The sequence below is a fragment of the Aotus nancymaae genome, unplaced genomic scaffold, assembly GCF_030222135.1.
Source record: "Aotus nancymaae isolate 86718 unplaced genomic scaffold, 86718_ANA_hifiasm-v0.15.2.pri h1tg000022l_1, whole genome shotgun sequence".
NCBI classification, from domain to species: Eukaryota; Metazoa; Chordata; class Mammalia; order Primates; family Aotidae; genus Aotus; species Aotus nancymaae.
The window spans coordinates 32,655,527-32,681,857 of NW_026988435.1; the positions used below are offsets into that span (position 1 = coordinate 32,655,527).

Below are 26,331 nucleotides of genomic sequence, written 5' to 3' on the forward strand. Positions count from 1 at the left end.
GCACACACACACACACACACAACCTTCCAAAGGCCTGACCCCCTAATACCATTACAATGGGGGTTAGGATTTCAACATACAAATTTTGATGAGACACAAACATTCAGTTTATTGCATATATATATCTCCTCTATTCCAAAGGCTATCATCAAACTAGTTTATAACCGGAATTTAAATTAGGGTAATATCTTTTAGATAGTTTCATAGTAAGGAATGATTAGTATTCCTCTTACATAACTTCAAAGCTGAAAAATCCTCAGTACCATCATCTTCATATTTCTTGATGCTATCTAGTCCCTTCTCAGAATTGGCAAATTAGGCTTTGGCAGGACCTGATTTCTGCTTCACCCTTGTTTTTTCTAAAATATTCTTGGCTTCTATAATAATAAAGCTAATACTTATAACTATGTGCTATTCTAAATGCTCTTTGTATGTTAACTCATTTAATATTTGCAACAACTCTGTTGTAATAAGTACCAGCATAATGCCTATTTATGGTTGAAGAAACAGGCACAAATGGGTAAGTAGTAAAAGTGGGTTTCAAACAGTCTGGCTCTAAAGTCCAAGCTTGTAATCACTATGCTCAAATGCCTCTCCATGAGGACAAAAGTCCCTCCAAAAGCAGCCTACCTTGATTTCTGTTTCATCTGCTTTCTCATCAATGACTTCCTGTTAGCCTGAATTGAACAATAAATACTTACGACTAGTAAATACTTAGTTCCTGAACTTAGTGATTCAGATAGCAGGACGCCTAATGTAGCTTCCTTCCAGTTTCTATTCTAGGCCATCTTTGGCTTGGTTCATATTCCCTCCCAGCAGGATTCCACAGAGGCCAGGATTTTGCCACTTTTGACCATTATAAATAAAATTGATCAAAGTACCTCCTACAAATCATATGACATAATAGAGAATTAACAGACCTTTTATTAAAATGGTTACAAATCATATTTAAAAAGAAAATAACTGCACACTATATAAAGCTTTAAAACATGCATATAAAATGATATAAGAAGACACTACTGATATCCACAGAGTCAAGTTTATTTTTTATTTTATTTATTTATTTATTTTTTTGAGACGGAGTTTCGCTTGTTACCCAGGCTCAAGTGCAATGGTGAGATCTCGGCTCACCGCAACCTCCGCCTCCTGGGTTCAGGCAATTCTCCTGCCTCAGCCTCCCGAGTAGCTGGGATTACAGACACGCGCCACCACGCCCAGCTAATTTTTTGTATTTTTAGTAGAGATGGGGTTTCACCATGTTGACCAGGATGGTCTCGATCTCTTGACCTTGTGATCCGCCCATCTCAGCCTCCCAAAGTGCTGGGATTACAGGCGTAAGCCACTGTGCCCGGCCAGAGTCAAGTTTATTTACCTGTATTTATTTACAGGATCTTCAGGGAATGTTTCAGGTGGAGGAAGGGGCTCTTGGTCAATGAGCCTGAAGACCTTTGCCAGCTTTTGGCCTGAAAAGTCAACTTCTTCATTTGAGATAATTCCTGTTTTATGTACTTTCATTTGAGATATTCCTGGCATATTAAATGAAACAAAATCTATGAAATAGCAGACTCCCAAAAATACATTTTGAAGATTGAATGTAGATAGATGTATTTAAATCTTTCCTGCTTTTTGCACTTTCATAATATATGCCATTTATTTTTCTATTAATGAATTTACAATATCTCAGGGCCTTATTTTCGATATCTTAAAGATGGATTTTTAGTAAAAATCTTACTGAATAGGTAACACTTGTTTCCAAAAGCTATGCTTGCATGTCAAAATTCAGAATTTGTCTCTTGCCATCCTCCTGCTACTTAGCATTCAGTGCCCTCTACTGCCCTCCCCGGCTCCACCAAACTTCTCTCAGGCTCTGACGGCGGCATGCATTCTGTTCTCGATGCTTTCTTCCACTTTCCTGTCAAAATGCATTTAAATCCCATTCACCATGAGTATTTTTATGAGCTTCTTCTCACTAGAGTGATTATGACTGTCCTTGAATGTGGCTTAATGTTTGCCCTTTGAAAGAATTTGTATTTCAACAGAGAATTCCTGAATACGCAAAACCTTCACCCCAAATAACCAATCTTTAAGGAATTTCAGGCACCAACTAGAAAAGTAATAAGGGGACAGACGGATCTGTTTGTATCTGCTAATAGAAACATGGATTTTCGTCTATTAAAAAGTGATAGAAATGTCTATGATTAATGTTTTCTCTCCTATGTCACATCATGTGGTGTTTGCACATGGTTTTACGCTTGACTTCCCATTGCTAAGGATGAAGAATCAAATTATATTAGAGCCTGTTTTGGAAACCCAAGGGGTACATGTAGTTAATTCGAGATATGCCCTCTATTTATTTTCCCTGTTTTTCCTAAGGGATGTAAAAAACATTTCCAATGGTATTCCTTGTGGACATCTTATTTAGCCAGTGGGCAATTTTCCAGTGTTCTAATCAATTTAAATTGATGCTTTTAGAACTCTAACCTTAATATTCATTCTAGAGCCTCTTTTTACTTAGGTGAAATTCTCAAATTGATAGTATAAAAAGATATTTCCTTTTATTAAATGAGATTCAACATATCCTCACTCCATAGCTTCAGTTCAGAGATATGAATTTAAAGTACATTTAGTTTATTTTGGCCACATTAAGTGGATCTGCTTTTTAAGATTTATGTAATTAGACAGATGTTTTACTGGTTATTTTTTCATAAAATGCACATAAAAGAGGCTGAATATCAGAATAATTCCATATAACGTCTTATGCTTTCCCAGTGGTTTTGTAGAGCTTAAATCCATAAAATTGTTTTGAAGGATTTTAATTTCCTTTTTTTTGTTTGTTTGGCAGCTGTCCCATGATTCGAAAGAGCCATTTCCTGGAACTTTGTCAGACTATTTTTACTGGCTTATCTGTATCTGTGTTTTCTTATGTGTGACCTGATTATATCCAAGGGGAGGTAGCAATACTGAAGTCAATAATATTCTTCATAATTTCATAAAATACATTTTTTTATTACTGTCAACACTGTTATACTGTTAATCAGTGCTACTAATTTGCTAGCTTCCAGGATCATAGGTGTAGGTTGAGTGTCTTGATTGATTTGTGCTGCTTTAACAGAGTAAGTGGCTTGTACAACAAGTACTTATTTCTTACAGTTCTAGAGGCTGGAAGTCCAAGATCATGATTCAGCTTGGTCAGATTCTGCTGAAGGCTCTTTTCTGGGTTGTAAATGGTTCCATCTTGCTGTGTTTTCACATGGTGGTAGGCGGGAGGGAGCTTTTTGGGGTTCCTTTTATAAGGGCACTAATTCCATTTATGAAGATTCCATCCTCATGAACTAATCACCTTCCAGAGGCCTGACCCCCAATCCCATTACGATGGGGGTTAGGATTTCAATATATGAGTTTTGATGAAACACAAACATTCAGTTTATTGCACTGAATATTTTCATAACAATTCACTTCCATACAACAGAGGATGCATGACTTCAGGGTTCTTAGCATGTATGTTTATGCAGAATGACATGAGGGACTTGGATTAAGAAAGGATATCAGTTAAGACTGCATTTGGCTTCTTGTCATAGAAACTCCTCTAGAAAGTTAACTGAATAGGGTTTTCTTTCTCTACTTTTAAAAGAAGACTAAACTCAATAACTAGGGATAATCAGCTGCCCAAGAAAGTCATCAAGGACCTGAGCCTCTTCCTAGCTTCCTGCTCTGCTATCCTTAGCCTGTAGTTTTCATTCTCATGATTGAAAGAAAAGAGCTCCTCCTTCAATCATTTAAGGGAAGGAGGGCAGAGGGCAAAAGCTCATCTGATTTAATTTTTGTTATCAGGAAAGTAAAAACTTTTCTGGAAATACTATCTAGTGTATATTTGCTTATATGTGGTTGAGAAGGACTAGGTCACATAACTAAGGCAATCTGGGAAGGCATGTTTTAAGTTGGTACATTGCACATTTAATCAGGATTATGTTAGAAAGGAAGGGATACTGGGTAGGCAAAGCAGTGTCTGTCACAAAGGGATATAGGGCAAGGTAAATGTATGGAAAATAGAGCATCCCTGATCTAAAGGTCAGTCCTGAAGCTACTAATGATGAATATAGAAGGAGTTTCCATGAAGTAGGAACCACTTGAACCAGGTCACTGAAGGCTCTACATTGTCATCTCACCATGATTTTGAACTTGCTGATGCAGAAACCTGAACTATAGACACATCAGTGATGATACCAGCTTTAGGATGCACATTCACCTGAAGCTGCAGAGGCAGGGGGAACACTGGAAAGATAATTTCTTAATTTACAGTAAGGATATAGCTAACAAGTGTTGCAACTTTTGATGCTTACTAACCAACCCATCTCTTCCAGTAGGTAAATGTACACGTGAAGCCAAATAATTATTAGAAAAAAATCAAAGAGAAATCAAAGTTGGAAGACCTTGATAGCTAATCTAGTAGAACCAAGCCATGGTAGCCTGTGCGTCCATCCTTCTCCTACCCTGCAGTATCAGGGCCCAGGAGTAAAATACTACATCCTAGGCTGGGCAAGGGATATGATGCTCCTATTTGTACCTCTAGCTTTCCATTTATTGGCTTTAGGAGTTGACAAACTTCTCATTACTACATTGACATTCTTTCCTTTGATGTGTGATATAGTCATTCTCCTTACTCCCAATAATTAATCTGGTGAATCAATCAGGGAACTGACTGGAAACAAATGGAACCACTTACAAGGATGAGGGTAGGGAACCCACCAAAGGGGTGATGCACCCTAGGGCTAACCAAAGTAGGGAGATATCACCACTCCTAGAGTGATGTTGCTTTGGCTTAGCTCTAGGTCAGGGTGGCCTGGCAGGAGCTGGGGACTTTGGTATAGGAATATAGCCACAGCCAACCCATGGCCTGGCAGGCAGACAGCTGAGTTCCTGTAGACATCTGCCATTATCCATATCAACTGGAAGTGAGGGAGCGGGGGGAATCCATGAATACTATCCCAAGAGGCCTGCTTCCTAGGGTACAGAGAAGTGTGGAAGAGGCTGGAGAGGGAATCTGGAGTGATCAAGGCTAGAAACCCAGCACCCCTAATCAATTGACTGTTCTATCTCTTCATTCTAATATCCGTATCTCTTCTGACCTAGTAGTTCTTATTCAAAGATTAATCATTTTCCTCCCTTTCCAAAGTGCTTCCTGTGTATGGCGCCTCAGTCCAGGGAATAGGCTGTTGTGATGACAACCTGGGCCCACAGTCTCTAATACAGGAGTTCAGTACTTCTCACAGTGGCCACTCAGCCCTCAGCTCATGATTACTTAACTGGTTTATCTTTTTACCTGGCTGCCAGGAAGCTACAGATGAATCTGTGGCTCATCCTTATCAAAGACACATGTTTTACACTATGTATTTTTTAGCTTCTTTCATGGCTCCATTTTCTCTTTCCACTTAGTTCCTTTATTCCTTTACAATTTCTTTTAATTTATAGACACATTTCTCATATTAAGGCATGAATATCTGTAAGTCAGGGTTTCTCAACCTTGCCTCTGTGGAAATCTGGGCCAGATAATTCTTTGTTCTTAATGGTGAATGACGTATCTTTATTCATAAAGTATTTTATCCTTGGGCACTGTCCTGTGCATTGTAGAACATTTTGCAGCATCTCCAGCCTCTACCCACTAGATGCTAGTACCACCCACCCCCTAACAATATCTCCTGCAGAGGCAAAATTGGCCTTTATTGAGAACCTGAATGAGAACCTGATGGAGATCACTAAATGAACTGGTATATGAAGAGCTGAAGTAAAAACATGAGTCAAAATATGGCACCGCTCCTGGTTGTGCCACTTTTGCATTAAAAAAATTGAGATTACATTTATTAAAACAGGTATGTTATAAAGTAACCTTTACTACTACTGTAACTTTTCAAAATAAAAGATCAAGAACTGCAGGCTACAATTCTTGGTGTAAACACCAACATATACATGGAACAAAGCTATCAGGCTGGATTTTTCTCTTTCGCAGATGTGTGACTATGGCTGAAGGCACTGTAGGTGCTGTCTCTGATTCAGTACCAAGCATAAGCATCACTGACTATGCAGGATGGCATTGGCACCAAACATTTAGTAAATTTTCTGCAGGCTTGAGGGACTGGTTACATGAAGCTTTGGGCAGTCTCTGTCACCTTTCTGGCTGGAACTCTACTTTCTTCTACCCTCACTCCTCCCCAGTTGCATACAGAGCAGTCAGGCTACATCCAAGATTCTGAGGGTCTCACTTTCTATCTCCAAGCATTTATCTGTATGTGTGTGTGTGTGTGTGTGTGTGTGTGTGTGTGTATGCATATGCACGTGTATATATATATGGTGATAAATGTATAAATATGTGTAAAACACTTAAACATATATAAAATATATATATATAAGTTAATATATAAAATAGATGTACATAATACATATATATATACACTTTGTGGCATTAGCTTATGAGAGAATAGCAATTTCTCTACTTCATTATATAAGTATATGTAACAGAATGAGAGAAAATTTGTAGCACAATGAATTTCTAATGGAGGAAAATGTCAAGTGTCATTTTGGGTGTAGGAGCTTGACACAGGTTTAAAATGAAACAGCCTTTTCCACATATTTTATTTACCTGAACTTTCCTCTAAGTCCTGATCATTGGGGTTGTGGTTCTTCTTACAAACTTAACTCCATTTTCATGCTCCATTTTAGACATCGGATATTTTATTTAATCTTGATTTTCATTATCAATTGCTATATGAAAAAATACCACTGCAAAATTTCATGACTTTAAACAGTAATCATTTTATTATTTCTTAATTCTATGTGTTGGCTGGGCTCAACTGGAAGGTTCTTTTGTATAGACTTGACTAGTGACTATATCTTTGATGTTTGGATATAGCAGCAGTAAGCTGTGATACCCAGAGAATATCCAAGATGGCTCACTCACATGACTGGCACTTGATGCTCAGTACTGGCTGGTTGCTCTGCTGGGGTTCCTGAGTGAAGAGGCTACACATCCCATGCATAGTGGCTTGGTTCTGAGAGAGGGTGTCCCAAGAGAGCTCATTTGAAGAAAGAGGAAGTAGAGGCTGACAGTCTTCTAAAAGACTAGATCCAGAACTGGCAACGCATCACTTCTGCAGTGTCTTCTTGGATATGCAGTCACAGAGCCAGATTCAAGATGATAAAAAACTTCCATTCTTGACAGGGAAAATGATAAGAATTTGTGGCCATCTTTAGTCCACTGAAACCTCCTACTGGTTTTCGGAAGCACAATATATATTTTTCATATTTGGGCCACTTTGGTTGTCATTAAATGTGGTATCTGAGCAGCACCTCTTTCATGATTTGGCCCATCCTGCTGAGTTCTTCTGCTTCAAAATTGGCTTTTTCCTTTTCACTTTTCTGCCTGTATCTTGATCTTAGACTTGGTAACATTTCAAACTAGAGGCTACACTTTATCTTTGATTTCAGTTATCAAGTAAACACGAGGGTGCGTTTACTCATCTGCTCCAGGAAGTTCTGTCTTCTAATAAAATATGTTTATTTTCCATAAAACCTTCTAACCTGGGGGCAGAGGTGCTATGACTTCAATTCATAATCACATCTTAGGTGATTAAATAGCAGTTTTTCAAGTGGGGAGACTTGTGTTTGTTTTATCTTGGTAATCCCCCACAGTTTAAAGCCTAGTTTTTTTTGCCCCCCAATATTTTGTTGATTGACTTAGTGAATGAATACTTAAAGACAAAAGGAGCTACCATAATGAAGATGGAGGGAATGAAGTTTTGGGGAGGCTGTAGAGGTTATACAGATTTGTAGGAGTTATAGATGTCATGTTGCATTTGTGGAAATGAGGATTCAAAACTGAAGATGGGTAGGGAATAAATGTGGATGTGTGGATCTTTCCTGAGGGTAGGGAGGAGGACAGAGGGGACAAGGGTTATACTGACTACACATCAAAGTTTTTCCAGGATATGTATTATGTCTCATTGTCCAAATATTATGCTATTATGTTCCTTATAGCCATGAATATGTCACCTATCTGTATGATTTAGCTCCCTCATTTCTGAGAGCCAGGCAAGGCAACCTGCTATTAGAGGAGAAAATGATGGTGTATATATCCAGCTTTTACTAAAAATCATTCCTTAACTGTGGTTTATAGTTATTTAAACTGTTTTCAGTGTTAATTTAATGGTAACATTTTATTTTGGTAATAAAATCAGTATGATGGTCAGAAAGAGGATATGTATGTTTGGAAAAATTGGAAATACCATTTTTGAAAGAAATGTGACTATGCACATATATAACATCTTGTGAATGGTATTGTATATCGACAAACCTGCTCACAGCAGAAAAACTGGCTGTCACTTCTCACAGTCAATGAGAAGTATAAATCAAGGACCTAGCAGTAAGCTGTGATGCCCAAGCTTCATGGATAAATTTTCCTAAAGAATAATGCACTAAAAACAAAACTACATGACAAAACAAGCACTAATTGCAAATCACTGTGAAACAGTAGCACAGAATCTTTATGTTGTGCTACTAGTGATAGCAACAGGAGGCAGTCAAATGCCTACACAGATAGGGGTGAGTCCCCGGTGAAACCCCACTTCCAAGCTGAAGACAGTTTAAAGCCTGAAAGTCAAGCTACAAGTTAAATCCTCAGACCTGACTGAGAACTTGTCTTCCTGTTTGGCATACTTTTTCCTGATTGATTCCCACCCTTCACCTATTTCACATATATCTACCCTTTCTAATTGGTTTTTGACACTGTTTTGTCTACCTTTGAGTGGTGTCTTTGCTTTAACCTGTTTTTGCATGCTCATAAACCAATCATCATGCACTTCCCATTCTGAGTGCATAAAGCCCCAGGCTCAGCCACATGAGAGGGGATTTTCCCACTTTTGGGTAGGGGAACCACTCCCCACATTCCCTCTTTGCTAAGAGCTTTCTTTTCACTTAATCAGTTCCACTCCACTCACTCTCTAGTGTCTGTGACCCTTATTTTTCCTGGTTGTGAGGTAAGAACTTGGACCTAGCTGAGGTAAGGAACAGAAAGACCACAACACTAGTCTACTCATCCCAGTTTCAAACTATTATCAATACCAATGGAAAGAAAGCGGCTGGGCATGGTGGCTCATGCCTGTAATCCCAGCATTTTGGGAGGCCAAGGCAGGTGGATCATTTGAGGTCGGGAGTTGGAGATCAGCCTGGCCAACATGGTAAAAACCTGTTTCTACTAAAGATATGAAACTTAGCTGGGCCTCGTGGTGGGCACCTGTAATTCCAGCTATTCAAGAGGCTGAGGCAAGAGAAGTGCTTGAATCTGGGAGGCAGAGGTTCAGTGAGCCAAAATCACTTGCCGCTGCACTCCAGCCTGGGTGACAGAGTGAGAGACTATTTCCAAAAAAAAAAAAAAAAAAAAAAAAGCAAAAGAAAAAAAAAGCAATCACAATTTTTTTTCTTGGTCCCCAAATCTAAATATTTTTTCTTCAATAGGAATTGAGCAGAAGCACGTCTCATTATAACCCCAAGATAATTTTAAAAAATCTGTTATAGTAACATATCTTAATAAATGTATGAGTTAATGTAAAAGAAGATCTTGAGGCTGATGTTCTTAAAAGTTGACCAATGATGTAGCCTCTTTTCTTGATTCTGCGTACAGTAGGATTACTTGAGGTTTGTTGGCCTGGTAGCTAATAATGTTAATGCTAACTCTGGAAGTCCAGAAGGCATAGGTCAGGACACATAGTTGTTTGTGAATATTTACACTGATATTCAGGTTTTAAAAGAAATATAAGTGGTTTTGGTTCAAAGCAAGAGAATACTGAAAACAAAAAGTACCACATCTTTTACTGAGCATCATCATTCATTCATTCCTTCATTCAGCCTACAATCTGTTTCCACTCCCTCCACTCCCATTCCCTCTCAATACCAGAATTAGCTTTTAAAAACAACCACATGACTTAAAAACCCCTACTCACTTCTTGCAGCCCACGGGATAAAGTCCAAACTCCAGGTGCAACACATGAGGCCCTTCTCATACTGACTCAGTTTCATTTCATTCTCCAATTTCATTTTTTGTCCTGTCCCTACTATGGGCCATAATCTCTAACTCAGTACTTAAGTGAGAGGTGAAGACCATCTGCTTCACTATTAAACATGCAGATCCGTAGGCCTACTCAGATCTACAAAATTAGAATCTTTAGGGGATCGGATCCAGGAATCTGCATTTTAACAAGCACCCCAGATATTCTTACCCATACTGAAGCTTGAGAGTCACTCACCTGTGTTGATACTCTCAGCACATTGGTATACCTTTGTGAGAACTTCTCAAATAATTAAACATATCAGGGCATACATCATAATTTTCAGGCTAGCAAATATCACTGTTATTATCTAAAGAAGAAAGAGTTCTTCTCAAAGAGGAAAGTTTGATCTTCCCCTAGAAGAAACTAGATAGCTGTAGAAAAAAGAAAGACTATAATTCCACTGGCTCAGGGTGGAAGCAGAATAAAGCCTCGGACACTCCCATGTGTCTGTAAGAACTCCAATCCTTCTTTCATGGTGTGTTTCCAAGTGTCCTTTCCTCATGTTTGTTTCACTAAGTATCTGCACTCCCACCATGAACTCAGGCAGCCTGGGATGCGAAGTACCTCTTACCTCTGGACTGCTGGGTTCCACTCTTCCCAATTAAGACCCAATGCAAATGTCACCTCCTCCATGAAGCCCCCCCCCGTAATTCTAGGTCATAATGTATCACTTCACCCCTTGCACTCCCATCCAACTTCACGTATGTGATTTTCTCATGTATTTTGGAGGTAACTCAAACGTCCCCAAGTCCCACAGCCTGTGGGTGGCAAATGCAGTCATGTTAGTGATAATACCTGAATTATTTATCTTGGTATCCTTTTTGCCCCAGGAACTCCAGGGCTGTCTTCTTGTTGCTGTCTCCAAAGCTAACAACAAAATCCCTTGAGGCTACAGGCCTCAAGGTCCGTGCCATCTCCGCTGTAACCCTTGTGGGGTTGGCGTGCACAGACCCCTCCGCTGCGCGTGCACCCCTCTCTGCTGACGGCCAGTGCTTTGAACCCCAGAGGTGTTAAATGGCTTGGGAACATAATTTTAAAACTGATAGTTGGATAAACACTAGAAAAACCACCAAAAGATGACAGCGGAACCCAGGCTCGAGATGGGCTGGCTGACACCACTGGGCGCTGAATCTGGCTGGAAGCTTCCTGGCAGCGACATTGAAAAGGGAACACCTGTCGTGGGCGCCCTTGTTTCACTGTCAGAAGTAGAGCAACTGTTAGACGCTCTCCACAAAAACCTGGACGCACTTCATATGTGCCTACCAGCAAGCTCAAGTACCCGATGAAGCTGGGCGCCCGCCACCCCCAGGGCAGGCAGCCGAGGAGCTTTCAAGGGGGTAAAGCGAGCCTTGTGGGGCCAGCGCCCGTTCTCCCTCCTGCTGTCCGCGGGCACCCGGGCAAGCTGCGGCTCGGCTGCATTAGGGCGTCCTGCAGTTCCCGGGGCGAGGGGGCGCTCGGCCTTTCCGTTCTGCCGTCAGAAGGGAGAGGAGAGTTGGTCCTCGAGTGGAAGTCAGTTCAGGCTGCGGGCTGTGCAGCGCGCGGAAGTCCAGGGACCCCACCGCCCCCTCCCCGAGGCCCGCCCCGCCCTGGTCCTTACACCCCCTCCCTGCAACCCCCCGCGTGGGCTTCAGGACACTGCGACCCGGGCTCGCGCTACCGCGCTCGCTCGTTCGCTGACAGCCGCCTCGAGGGCGGAGGGGCGGGGCCTCCAGCGGGAGGGCGGGGTTTTGGCGCCGCGAGGTGGCGGCGGCAGAGCGGCGCAGAAGGGAGGGGGGCGGCTGGCCGCGCGGAAGGAGTGAGTCACCTGACCGCTGCCCTCGCCGCCCGCCGGGTTCGCTCGCTGCAGTCAGTCGGGCAGCGCCGCTCCTCAGCTGTGGTGAGTGGCTCGGCCGTCCTGCCGGCCTTCTCCGGGAGGGTTGGCGCGGTCGGGGCCGTGGGCCTGTGAGGGGAGGCCCTCGGGCATGTCCAGGGGAGGCGCGGGCGGGCCGGGGGCGGCTCTTTCTGGGCTGGGCGGGGCGCGAGGGGCGCTTGCGGTCCGAGTCCTGGAAGTGGCCGCGACGCCGGAAGGGGCGTCCCGTCGGCGCCCGAACCCCTTCCGTGGCCGGAGCTGTTGTTTACCCGCGCGCGCCGTACTTTACTCGGGGCGGGCGGGGGCCAGTGGCCGCGGCGTCCCCGCCCCACCCCCTCTCCCCGCCCTCGGGCGCCAGCCCGGCCCCTCGCCCGGGGCCCGCTCGGGCTGTGACACATCAGCACCGCCCTCGCGGCTGGGGCCCCGTATTGTCCTCCGCCACCTCCCACCGCATGCCCAGCTTCGCGTCTCCCCAGCCTGGTGCCTGTCGCGCGTGCAGTCGCGTGAGAAAGGCCGAGTTTGTGGCAGGGGAGAGAAGGCCACCGTGCTGAGCTGGATTTAGCGAAGACTGGCTTTGGGGACCGGAGATCCCAGGACTCCCTTTGTTGGAGTTTTGCCCACGCTTTGTAATTAAGCCTCGCACAATATGGTGAGAGTGGGCGTTGATTCTGGAGACACCAGCTTTGTGCTCGTGTAATGTAACACGAGTGCCGTTGCTTTCTCATTCTTACACGGCAGTTGCATGTCATTGAGTAGAATTGTGCGGAATGCTTTTATGGAGTGAGGCTTCTGCTTAAAATGTGTGCTGATTCCAGGTAAAGTGTAGTAGTAATTGTGAAAGAACGTGTATGGGAAAACCAAGCTACAATGTCATGCTTGGAGGAACAAAGACTGTTTTTGTAGGGTGCTATGCTTTTTGGAGAATTATCTAGGTGTAGGGACTGTTACCCATGGAGAATGCTATGGGAATTTGTTCATATATTTGAACACTCTTTACATCCCAGAGGGTTTGCATTGAAGGCAATTCAGAAGGTTAAAGGGTGGAAATCCCAGATGTGTTAGTGGCAGAGCGCTTGAGCTCTTCACGTAGTCAAGCAGAGAAATGGGAAGAGGTCGGCTTGCTTCTTCCTGGTCTTTGGGTAGTGGTGCAAGGGCTGGGCTGGGCTAGAAGGCACTTGCCACTTCTGCCTTTGGACATCTTAAAGTAGCCCAGGGAAAAAAAGGTTCCTGGTGAGTCAGCTTGGAGTAGAGTAGCTTTGGTGTACTGATTCTTGTATTGTTGTTTAACCTATGGTTCTGTCAAGTGGTTTACTATTGTTCGGTATGTTGGTTGGTTAACAAGGTAGGATGACTCTTTAAAAAAGTTGGGTTGCTGAGTCATTCGCCCGAGCTTGAGAGGTAATTAGAAACAGCTGGTGCAGATTCTCTTATCACATGCCTCCACTATAACAGGCCAAGGAGCACTCTAGAGGGGTTGCTTCAGAAGGCTGAAGGGAACCCAGCTGGATTGTTTTGATACAGGTATTCAGTGAAGTGGAAGAGCACTCTTAGGCAGTGGTCAATAGCACTGAGGTGGTGTTTAAACACAGTCTCGTTACCTGAAGTCTGAGAATAAATTTGCACTGGAGAGAGCCAAAACTCGGGAAGAAATTGGCAGCTAGGAGTAACCCAATAAACAGTATTGTAACAAAAATATTTACTACTCTTACTGGACTTAGTTACCTTTTTGTGGTTTTGTTATGTGGTCCATACGTTTCAAGCAGTGAGCCTAATTTGTGCTTCATAAAAATTTCTTTGTAAGTACACATAGTGGATTTGCTCTGTTTTTCATGGCCCTTGGTTTTTTATGTATACACAAGAAATTTCAGGAGTCAGAGGAGTGTAAGCATAATACGGGTGGAATTAACAGGTCGTATTGGGTCAAGTCTGGAAAGAGCTGTTTAATAAATGGCCAACCATATATACCTGTCTCATTGTCTTGATTGTATGACAGTACTGTCTTTACACCTTGTGTCTTCCTCTTGCTTCTTGCTTTAAAAAGGAGCACACAACCCACATAGTTACATGAGTCCTCATTGCAAACAAAGTTTAGTAATGGGAAATGTAGAGCTGGGAATTTGGCCCTTACCTTTGGTGAAAAAAATGATTTCTATTAATGGTAGTTAATTTAAAACATTTTGCATTGGGAAAAACTATTTATTTTGTTGCTTTAAGTCTGGGACTAGAGGAGATTAGAAAATCATGAATTTTTTAAGTATTAGTGCCCTCTAAGGTGGGGTGCAGGGAGGTTCACATGGAAATAATATATTGAAACTTTTAAAATGTCTTTTAAGAAAAACATTAAGCTTAAAGATACATTATGTACATATTATATAATGCGTGTACATGAGCCCCACTTCTTTTTTATTGGGGAGCATAGTCCATTAATCACTGTCAATAACATTTTTTCAACAACTAGAATGCTTTTATGGTTTCCTCCTAAGAGTTCTTTCAAAATATTCTTAATTATCCCATTTAAGTTTTATAGGTCTATTCTCTGTGTGTTTTACTTTAAAGATTAGAAGCTTTAGTATAAATTTCTTGTTACATTGTGGATATTGGGGATGGAAATACAAAAAATACAAAATTTCATTTGATAACCTCTATTTTGAATTTGGAGACAAGCCCATGGTTGGTTTGTTTAAATGTACTTGATCTGAAGTACAGTGATATGTAAAAAAGTGCAATGGAAACACCTGAAGATAATCTACACATTGGAGTGTAATATGTATATCACAAATTTTGTGAAAATTACTTTGTACTGTTACTCTCTGAAGTCTTTTTTTTTTTTTTTTTGCCAAGCTTACACCCGCTTAATGAAGATGGTAAGTGGCATTTATTCAGAATATCAACCTCCTACTAGTGGTGGGGGTGAGGGTGGTTAGTATTTATCATTCAGTTAAATCTCATGTACTGTGAGAGATGATGTTCAGAAGAACAGTTGCAAAGCCCTTTAAAATTACCACTTGTCAGAGATTCTCTTCATAGTGCTGATCTCTCCATAACTTATGTTTTAGGACCCTCCTAATTTTCTGACTAATGTTCTGTTAATGAGAGAATTGTCTTACCCCTAAAACCTGCATTTCCTGAGCATTCTAAACAGAGGGTTTATTTTATGTGGTGGAGTGATGATTTTTGAGATTGTTTTGATTTAAAATATATGTCAAATGAGGTGATATACTGATGTCCAAGGTATGGGTAATATGAATGCAATTCGCCAGAATCCAGGCCCGTTGGAGAGAGTAAACATTTCAGGACTGCAGATAAAATATTGACTTACACTACCCTGAAGCCCGGGCATCTGGCTTGCGCAGTGCACTAACAACTGAAGTCGTGGATTTGATCACTGTTCAGTTGACAAAGAAGCAGTAAGCAGAATGGCTAAAAGTAGATTCGGAGCCAGACTGCTTAAGGTCAGGTTCTGGTTGTGTCACCCACTTTGAAGCCTTGGGCAGGCTCTTCTACCTGGTAACTAGTGCCTCATTGTTTCCTCTGTAAAACGGATGGTGGTGGTAAAATCTGTATTAGAGAGATTGTTGTGAGGATTAAATGCGTTAATACGGGTTAAGTGGTTAGAACAGTGCCAGCTTTATAAGAAACATCAATAAATGTAAGATGTTATTATCTGTTGTTCAGAATCAGGGAAGTACTTAGTTACACAGCAATGTTTTATAGCTGCTGAGGGCTGAATTGCAGTCATTGATCACAAGTGACACTGAGGAGTGCAGCAGGTTGCTGCTACTGGAAAAACAACTTTGGGAACACTCTTATATTAAGGCAGTAGCACCATCTCAAACATACACCCAACTTCTGAGGACAAGGAACACAAGACATAGCTTTTTACTTAAAGAAATCTGGCAGTTTCAGCAGAATGCTTGAGATGGTCACTAACCAGTTAATTGAAACACTTGCCATCCTTTGCCTAGTTTTTTCCACGTTGTAGTTGAGGACATTGTGGCCTGGCAGCTTTGGTAACCTGTCCACCACTCCCTGCTTGTTAATACCAGGACAGAACTAGTTTCTCAGTACATATTCCTGGGTCTTATCCAGTTTGTTGGAAACATTTGGAATGTAAATTTGTATGCCAGTTAGTTGCTTCTAATTACTGTGTTTTCTTTAGATATGCCTATACTAATATAGAAAAATTATCCATGAAATGGATATGAATACAGTGGATATGTTTCTCATATAGCTTCTTGTACCTGTTAATAATTCAGAACGGTTGTATTTTGACCATTCTCTCAACCACAGTGTAGTTTCCTGATGGTGAGAATCTGTGTCTTTCTGTTTGGCTGTGTTTCTTTAATAAACTGTTGGTTGCTGGACTAGGTGGTATGATATGGGTTCATTCTAGTTCTGTGGTTTTGAAACTTGGGAATGTTTAACAGATTAAAGGAGAGAACATTGTGTGTTGTACCTTGTAAGTCTGCACTGAGTTGAAATTCTTTTGATTATTTAGCTTTCTACTTTCTGTTTTTATCGTTGGTGTAATTATTGAGGAAGCAGCTGGAATTAAGTCATTCTAGTTCATCTCCTAAGATAGACATAAAACTTGTGACTTATTTTTGCTCATAATTGGCTTAGAATTGAATTGAACAAAATATAATTTGGTTTTCTAGATGTTAAATGTCTTATATGTCTAATACTTTGAATGTCATCACTCCTTTAGAACAGATTCTTTGTTTAGGATCAGGGACAGGTTAGAAAATATCCATAGGATCATAAAAAGTGCCCCAAAGCAAACAGGAGGAAGAAGAAATAGTGGTAGCCAGAATCTTGGTTGTTAATGACCATTGTATGAGCATAGTGGGCATGCAGTGAAATTGTCTGGCAGCTGGTTCCTTTCTCAGTACCCACACGATTTAGAAAATGTTACATTAATGTAACTGAAATTGTTTGCAGGTCATGTTATTTGAAAGATAAATGTAAATACTTTTCTCAATGCCTTAGGAAAGTCATTAGTTCAAACTAGTATTTTTGTAATAAACTAATTATTCCCAGTTTCTTTTTTTTTTGAGATGGAGTCTCACTTTGTTGCTCAGGCTGGAGTGCAGGGGGCATGATCTCAAGTTCACTGCAGTGTCCGTCTCTTGGTTAAGCAAGTCTCCTGCCCCAGCTTCCCTAGTGGCTGGGATTACAGGCCCCCCACCTCATGCCCAGCTAATTTTTGTGTTTTAGTAGAGATGGGTTTCACCATGTTGGCCAGGCTGGTCTTGAACTCTTGACCTTAAGCAGTCCACCTGACTCAGCCTCCCAGAGTGCTGGGATTACAGGCAGTTCTGCACCCGGCCCCTAATTATTCCCAGTTTCTATCAGGTAAAGTTATTTTCACTTTTTAAATTTATCGTTTTTAGATCAGATCAGTCGTAGTGGACAGTTGCACTCCACTTCCCCATCCCTCATTAAAGTGGAATTACCCTAAAAAATGTTTTCAATTCCTTTGTAGCCTGGGCATTAGTAATAGCCTACCTCCAGGGCTATAGAGTAAATAATATAGTAAGGGTAATGTCCCTCCCTCCCCCTACACACCTTTTTTCCAGTTATCTCTTCTTTTTATTGACTTGTCTGCCTCCAGGACCCTAGGGAGGTGTTTTTGTTTCAAGGAGGTGAACGTCTCAGGGTCCTGTTGAAGAAATAGGGAGACCTATCCACCCAATTTCGTGTTTACTGATATCTTCATATGCTTAGTGTCTTAATTCGTTTTCTAAAGTGTACCAGTGTCTTTTGGAAGTCAGCTAAATTAGTACAGTTGCTTATCCATCAGACAGTTTGTTATAAAATGTGTGGCTATAAAAGATTGAATAAATTTATTAGGTTGTAATTTCATTAACATGTATTTTATATTTAAACATTATTTTAAAAAATGTACAGTGGTTATCTGATCTTGTCCCAGCCCTATTTAATTTCCAGTGTACCTGATGTCTCTCTCTCTCTTTTTTTGCTCAACACTTTATTATATATATATGTATTTTTATTGCATTTTAGGTAATGGGGTACATGTAAAGAACATGCAGGATTGTTGCATAGGTACATACATGGCAATGTGGTTTGCTGCCTCCATCCCGATCACCTATATCTGGCATTTCTCCCCATGTTATCCCTCCCCAACTCCCTACCCCCCACTCTCCCTCCCCTAGTCCCCCTCCACAGACCTCAGTGAGTGAGAACATGGGGTGTTTGATTTTCTGTTCCTGTCAGTTTGCTGAGAATGATGATTTCCAGGTTCATCCATGTCCCTACAAAGGACACAAACTCATAGTTTTTTATGGCTGCATAGTGTTCCATGGTGTATATGTGCCACATTTTCCCTGTCCAGTCTATCATTGATGGGCATTTGGGTTAGTTCCAAGTCTTTGCTGTTGTAAACAGTGCTGCAGTGAACATATGTGTGCATGTGTCCTTATAATAGAATGATTTATAATCCTTTGGATATATACCCAGTAATGGGATTGCTGGGTCAAATGGAATTTCGCCAAACTAAGCTTCATAAGGGAAGGTGGCGATTCCTGATGTCTCTTTATCAACTGTTTTTCTTAGGTGTATTCTCAGCTTGGCTCTGGGTACTCCCCTAGATCAGAGTCATCATTCAGGTTAAAAGAGGTAAGAAAACAAAAGCTTTTGGCTCTTGTAATCTTTCTTTTTTCTTCACATTAGCAAAAGACTGAAGTAGAAAGCATTTTGCCCAGCTGACTCAGTTCTTTGTTGGCATGCCTTCAGTTTCAGTTGTCATCCAGAGAAGTCAAAGGAAATGCTACTTGGAGGTGAACGTGTAATTACGATTACATTTACCTATTTGTTGTCTTTTTGTGGTAAAGGGCTATCACAAGTGCTAATCAAGCTGTAGGTGTATTTCTTTAGATTTCTTAAAAAATGTATTTTATTTCTGAGGGCCTCCTGTCTTTGGACTAGTTTGTCTGTTCCAGACCCCAGAAAGGCTGGACCACCTTCTCTGAGCAGGTTGGCAGCAGTGGTCACAAGCAGCAGAGGAACTCAGATTCTGGAGAGCTATCCTACCACTGCTTTTCAGATGCCAATGTGGAAGCAACCTCTCCTTTTTTGTTGAATTAGCTTGGAATAGCTCTCTAATCTCTGAAGAGTGAGGAAGAACTGTGTTTTTAAGTTTCAAGGCACTTTGTTCTCTTTTCTCCCTATCCCTGCTGCTGTTCTCCCCAGACTCACACAAACACTTATTTAACTTTTGGTGTATGCAGACAGTAGGGTTGCTAAATTCATTTCAATATTTTTGGCATTCCTACATGTTAAGTATTTGGTTTACATTTAACTTATGAAACAATTATTTAGGGCTTTATAAGCCAGGAACTTTTCAAGATATTGGCAATAATGAACTTTAAACCATTCCCATAGTATGTGTTGATTGCTATGGTAGTAACATATAAAATGTGCTGTGGAACCATAGACTATTAGAAGCCTAAGTTTTGGGAAATCAGGAAAGCTTTAGGGATGTTTAATGATAAATGCATAGGTTAGTGGAGGAAACAACTTGTATCAACTCAATTTGAGAAGCTTAGCTGTAAGACTAGAGAGAAATAGATTTTAGCAGGGGAAAGTTGGGTCAGGAAGGGAGGGAGGGGGTGTGTGTGTGTGTGTGTGTGTGTGTGTGTGTGTTTGTGTATGTGTGTATTTAAAAATCTGGTTAATGGAAAAAGGTTGAAGATGTAGGCAACGACGTCCTTGTTTTATCCTTGGCAAGTTCCTCTTAACGGTTACAAGATGGCTGCCACAAGTTCAAGTGTCACAAGAAAATATGACTAAGTTTCCTGGAAGAAGAGACACTTTTTTTTTCTAGGTTGTTTTTATCAGTGAGAAAAACTTTTCCCTAAAGCCTCATAGTAGATGCTACCCTATCCCTCTCTCTTCTGTTCATAGGCCAGCATTGCACACAAGCCAGTGCCTGAATCAGTCGAGGTCAAGGGGAACGGCACTGCTGTGATTGGCATAAATGGATCGTGATTTGTCTTAGGTTGTGACTGGGGTCTACTTCCTCGGAAATTGATGGCCTGAGGTTGAGAGTAGATCCGTGATCACAATCAGGGTTTGATTAGAAAGTGAGGGGGTGAATGGTGTGAAGTTAACAGTGACATCCTTGTCTACTAGTTCTGCCACCACTACACATAGATACAAACTTCTGAGGAGAAAAAGAAAATGTGCTTGTCTTTGGATTTGGAATTTTAGGTGCCTTTTTTTTTCTTTTTTATGCCATTTTCTTCTATGATCAAGTAGCACTTTTACAATCAAATCAATGTTTTATTTAAAAATTATTTAAAAATTGAAAATGTCTAATTTGCCAGTAAATTTATATATAGAAGAAATAAATTTCTTTCAGTACTCTAAACATTTCAAAAGTTTCCTGCCATTGTCTTATTCTTTTCAGGGAGAGCAGAACATATAATTATATCTTGTAGTTTCTGATTATGTGTATACCAAGAGGACCACTCTCTCTCTCAGTCCATAGTGCACACCCACCTGTGATCTGCATGGCTTGTACTGAGTACTGAGGCCAGCCTGGCTCAGATAGTATGGTGAATTCATTGGCTAGTTGGGTTAGGATTCTTTAGAACCTAAATTCTTGAATCAGGAGTACAAACAGGAACATCTCCTCTTTTCTGTGTGCTCATTCCTTTCCTCGAAGGGAAAGCTGTCCTGTGGTTAGTTTATTCGTCATTCTTTTCAGACTTCAAAATTAATGCCACCTTAAGTTTATACAGTATTCTTGTAGTAGTCCTAACTTTTCAAAGCACTTTAAAATTTATTTAATTGACAAATAATAATTGTATATATTTATGGGCTACAATGTGATGTTTTGGTGTACATGTACACTGTAGAAAGATTAAATCAAGCTAATTAACATGTCCATTACCTCACTTACCTTTTTGTGTGTGTGTATGGTGAGAACCTTTAAATCTACTCTTAGCAATTTTGAAATACAGTGGGCTCCCCACCCACTGTTTCACTTTCAGCCGTTTGTTACCCATGGTTAAATGAAGTCCAAAAATATTAAATACAATGGATATTTTGAGAAAGAGACAAACATCACATTCACATAACTTTTATTACCGTATATAGTTATAATTGTTCTATTTTATTATTGTTTAATCTCTTACTGTGCTTACTAAAAAAGCTAGTATATATAGGGTCATTACTGTCTGTAGTTTTAGGTATCCACTGGGGTCTTGGATTGTATCCCCTGTAGATAAGGGGGATACTCGTGTGGTCACTGTGTAAAAGCACTCATGTTTCATTCTCTCTTCTTCTCAATCCCAGGTTTTGGTGCTTCCTGTGCTGTGAAAGGCAGACAAATAATGTAAATCCATAAACACTTGAGTGTTGTAATTTACAAAATGAAAACTAATTGCTAATGGTTGTTTCTTTTTGAGAGTAACAAATAGACTGTGATAAATGGCCAGAGCGGGCTTCTGAACTGGTATTTTTTTGGATAGAATTTAGAAAGACTTATACTGCTAGTATAATTTTTGTCTCAGATAAATGCAATAGTCGTTACCTACTCAGTAGTTCCTCAAATGCTATTTAAACTGAGATATATTTCAGCTTTATACCTCCCAAATTATTACTTATTTGGCTGAATCTTGTGGTTATAATATAATAAAAAGTAGTTATTGGGACCACTAGTGGAAAATCTGTAGCTTAGAAATCCTCATTTTAGAAATGATTATTTTGACTCCCAAGTTAACATAATAAAAAATAGACTTATATTTTTAGTTTTAGCTATGTATGTTGAGAAACTGTGGCCTTAATGGTGGTTTTTAGGGGTTAATGCATTAGGTTGTTTTTAAATAAGGCATTTCAGTTTAGTATCTCTACTTGAATAAAACAGTTTCAAATCTGTGATTTATGTGATACACTGATTACTGTACGGTAACTTCTGCTTTATTTAATTAAAATCGTTAACATTCTTTTTATACTCTTAAGCACCTCTCCCACATCTGGCCCCCATTTTGACTCAATTTTATTGTGAGTTGGTGTATAGTTAGGAATTTGAAGAGCACTTTTTCTTGTTTATTTTGTCTTTTCAGTTACTGTATGTACTATGTGTGTCAACTCTTAAACCTACAGAGGGTCATTTTGGCCTTCCCAACTAGTTTTAGGGCTTTCGCCTCCTCTGTGCAGTTGGAAATAAAGAATACGAATCATGGGTATAATTTTTAAAGTTTAAAAACAAGATGACATATGAAGAATCTTTAATATTTCATTATGGACGTAGGACATGGATACTTAATCCTCTATATTGAAAGTAACTTGTAGTGAAATACTTTCTAGCATTCTTCTAATTTTCCATATGTAGTATGTATAACTATAGACCTTGGTGATTTAAGTTGATCATAGTTTAGTGTCAGGTTCCTTTCAGTGATGTACGAGATTGGTTATGTGATCCAATGAATGTTATTTAGAAATTAATTCACCAGGGCTGGGTGTAGTGGCTCATGCCTGTAATCCCAGCACTTTGGGAAGCCGAGGCAGGCGGATCACCTGAGGTCAGGAGTTTGAGACCAGCCTGGCCAATATGGTGAAATCCTGTCTCTAAAATATAAAAATTATCTGGGTGTGGCGGTGCACGCCTATAATCCTAGCTACTTGGGAGGTTGAGGCATGGAATTGCTTGAACCTAGGAGGCAGGCGTTGCAGTGAGCCAAGATTGTGCCACTGCATTCCAGCCTGGGCAACAGAGTGAGACTCCCTCAAAAAAAAAAAAAGGAAAGAAAGAAAGAAAAGAAATTCACCAGATATTGATTAATAAGGAGAAATTTGTTGTTCCACAAATGCCCATTTAATCTGTTTGTCTTGTCGAATAGTGTTCATTCTCATCGTACACAGGATACTTGAGGTATTTCTTGTACTTTTGTTCTTCCATACCTCCTCAGTTTGACCTGTTCCTCCCCACATACCACTTGAGTCATGTAACATAACTTGAAATGTAATACTTGGACTTCACAGCAGAGACCTTTTCAATCTTTGTTATTGGCTTTCTCAAGACTGTAGTTTCCTTATCTGTGACAGAAGTGGGTCATTCTGAATGAATGTACTCTTTTAATTGGAAATTCTTTAGGTCTATGAAATTAGCAGTTATTTTGGGCATACTTGTGCAATTTTAACATTTTCATTTTATCTTGAGATCCTTAACAAGCTTAACTGAATTTTTATTATAGGAAGTGTTAAGCCAGGTAATTTTCGGAAGATCACACAGTTGATGATATCAGTAGAGTGTTAATCTACTGATTATCTAGGGCTGCTGGTAGCCTTAAAATAACCTAAAACTTGATTTCCTCTTGTCCTTAATAATTCTGTGTGTTTAACATTGCATACTTTTCAAAGGGCTTTGTGAGACAAATAGGGTGGGAGCTACCTACTTAGGCTGTCTATTCAGTTTCACAAATGCACATTTGCCCTTGTTCACATGGTTAGACTTGACTTAATGGGTCTTTTTCCTTATTTTCCTATAGCAGGGTTGTCTTTATTTTTTTATTTTAGGTTTCTATAAAATTTAATTTATTATTTAGTAATTATTGTGATGAAGCTGCTAAGTTTTAGGGCCCGTTAACTTACCATGTAGTGATAAACCAATTATCTGCTGACAACTGTAGGAAATACCTACTTTAAAGGGGGGAAACATAATTGGCGTTCTTTGGGAGATTCCACAACAACCAAAAATTTAAAAAAAAAAAAAAAATGAAGAGAACAACCTTATCTGCTGCACCTCACCCCTAATTCTGCTTTAGAGATATGTTCAGTGTTTACTGATTTCTGCTGTTTAATTTTTTGGGTGGATACCTCTGTCTTTCTGTTTATACCTCAGTTTATTTACCAACCTAAGACATTATCTGTTGACTTACTATTACTGTGGATGATAATTTTGTTTATCTCTACTATTCTCTCACCTGTCTTTGTAATCATATTACTAATTTCACTTCTATTCTTGATCACCTCTGCAACTCCAGCTCTAAACATTTTTTTCTATTTCTTTTTCTTGTCTCATTAATCTAAGGCAGTGTTTTTGACTCTGCACATTGTAAGTTGTGTGGAAATACTATTTCCATTCTTTCTGATTCTGTCTCTCAGCTTGTTTTATTTTGTCAGAGTTAATATTATTTACATTATGTGCTCTAGTCTTAATTAAGCCTCCCATTATTTGTCTATTCTAAAAGTTGAAAACCAGTTAACCAGTTTTGTTTGTGTTATCATAGCCATGTCAATACTGGGCACTGAGCTGAATAGTGTACTCTTGTATTTCTTTCTTTACAGTTTCAGTGTTGCCCTGTGCTACTCAAAAAACATTTCTGGCATCAAATTCAAATAATAGCTAATGATTATTGAGCAGTCATTATGTGCCAGACATTGTCCTAAGAAGATGAAATATGTTATTTCATTTGAATCTGCCCCAGAAGTACTATTCTTGTTCCTAGTTTGCCAAAAAAAAAAAAAAATTGTCACAGAGAAATATACAGTGACATGCTCAACTGACAGTGGGGTCCTCAAGTTATAAAGTGCTATTAATATTTTATGCTGTCCACCTGTAGGTATCCCTAGAGCAGTTAGCTGCTGTTTGAGAGTTTCTGGAAAAGTCTTTATGGCCTTACTTGTGCTCCCTGATAAGAACTCGTTGTCCTTCTCATCTTCAGTCCCTGATTGTGGGATTTTAGGGATATCTGAGGTGTCAGTATTTAGAAAGTGGTGTAGACCATACCTTGGAGGAGGCTGAGTTGGGAAATTTTACGCTTTGGGGGAATTTTCATTCTTTCCTTTTTCCCGTCCCCTCGCAGTTTCTTGTGGGAGCCTTAAGTTAGTTGGGATAGTAACAGCTGCACCCACCCCTCTGCCCATTAGTTGCTTATCTTAGAAAACCTACAGTTAGCATCGTATTTAGTGGTAAAATATTGAACACTTTCCTTATATGGAAATGAGATGGGGATACCCACTGTCACCACTGTCACTGTTCAGTCATTGCAATAAGGGAAGTAAAAGAAATAAGCACAAAGATGGGAAAGAAGTAAAATTATCTCTGTTTTCAGATGACGTGATTGTGTGCATAGAAAATCCTCTGGAATCTACAAAACAGCTATCTGAACTAGTAAGCAAATTAAGTAAGTAAGGTTGCAGAATTCATGGTTGATATTTAAAAGGATAATTTTGTTTTTACACAAGAGCAGCAAAAAAAAAAAAAAAAAATTTAAAAAACCAACTTGATTTGCAGTAACTATAAACATTAAATGCTGAGAAATTTAGCAAAAGTTTAACAAGACCTCTTTACTAAAAAGATAGTAATGCTGACATAAAGAACACCTAAGTAAATGGAGAGAGATGCCGTACCGGAGGACTCAGTTTTTTAGATGTTTGTTCTCCCCAGATTGATCTTACAGTTTTATTGCAATCCTAATCAGAATTCAGCTAGCTCTTAGAGTAGAATTAAAAAGCCCAGAAGAATTAGACATTTCACAAAAGAATATATACAAATGGCTAATAAGCACATGTAAAGAGGCTCAACATCATTACTTATCAAGAAGTACAAAGTAAAACCACAGTGAGATACCACCATACATATTAGGATAGGCAGGATTAAAAAGACGACAGTACCAAGGGTTAATAAGAATGTAGAGCACAGGTCTCCAACCTTTTGGCTTCCTTGGGCCACATTGGAAAAATTGTCTTGGGCCACAAATAAAATACACTAACACTAATGATAGCTGATGAGCTAAAAAATAAAAAAACAGAAAGGTCCATGCATGATTTTCATGACATTACAATAATCTCAAACTGAGAACAATGCAAGGGTACATCTTTATTATAGTAGTCCATCAGAGTCAAATGGATAAACAAATTGTGGCATATCCATGTAATGGAGTGTTATTCAGTAATATAAAGGAACATCTGATGCATGCAACAAATGAAAACCGCAGAATCATTAAGTTGAGTGGAAGAAACCTGAAATAAGAGTATATAATGTGTGATTCCATTTGCACGTTAATCCATAGTGACACAAAGCAAGTTGTTGGTTACCTGGAATTGGGCACAGGGAAGGGCACATGTCATGCCCATGAAGGGGTAAGTGAAATTTTGAAGACTGATGGAAATTTCTATATCTTGATTGCGGTGGTGGTGGTTTTATGCACACATACAGTGTTAAAGCTCATTGAATTGTATGCTTTAAGTAGATATCGTTTGTTCTATATAAAGCATACCTTTTAAAGTTGCTTAAAAAGTAGTGACTGACAAATGCACGATAAAAAATATGTGTTCAGTAAATAAGCTTTACGGATGTGGACCAATTCTAGTTAGTAGTTCATATTTTCATAGCAGAGGTAAAAATCCTATTCA

At 39.8% G+C, this 26,331-nt stretch overlaps 1 protein-coding gene across 6 annotated transcripts in view; it reads left to right on the forward strand.

The window, feature by feature from the left end:
• The window catches only part of BACH1 (BTB domain and CNC homolog 1), a 115,999-nt gene that overhangs the window by 57,961 nt on the left and 31,707 nt on the right, over positions 1-26,331 (forward strand). For 2 of the 6 annotated variants that reach the window (XR_010343927.1, XM_064380089.1), the window contains exon 1: positions 22,582-25,100. The exons of 1 other annotated variant lie outside the window; for it this stretch is intronic. The gene's annotated coding sequence lies outside the window, so the exon portion shown is untranslated. Of the gene's footprint in view, positions 1-11,914; positions 11,974-12,371; positions 12,596-22,581; positions 25,101-26,331 lie in introns of those variants that run through there. 3 more of the 6 variants (XM_012446658.3, XM_012446676.3, XM_012446667.3) reach the window with 3 other exon arrangements.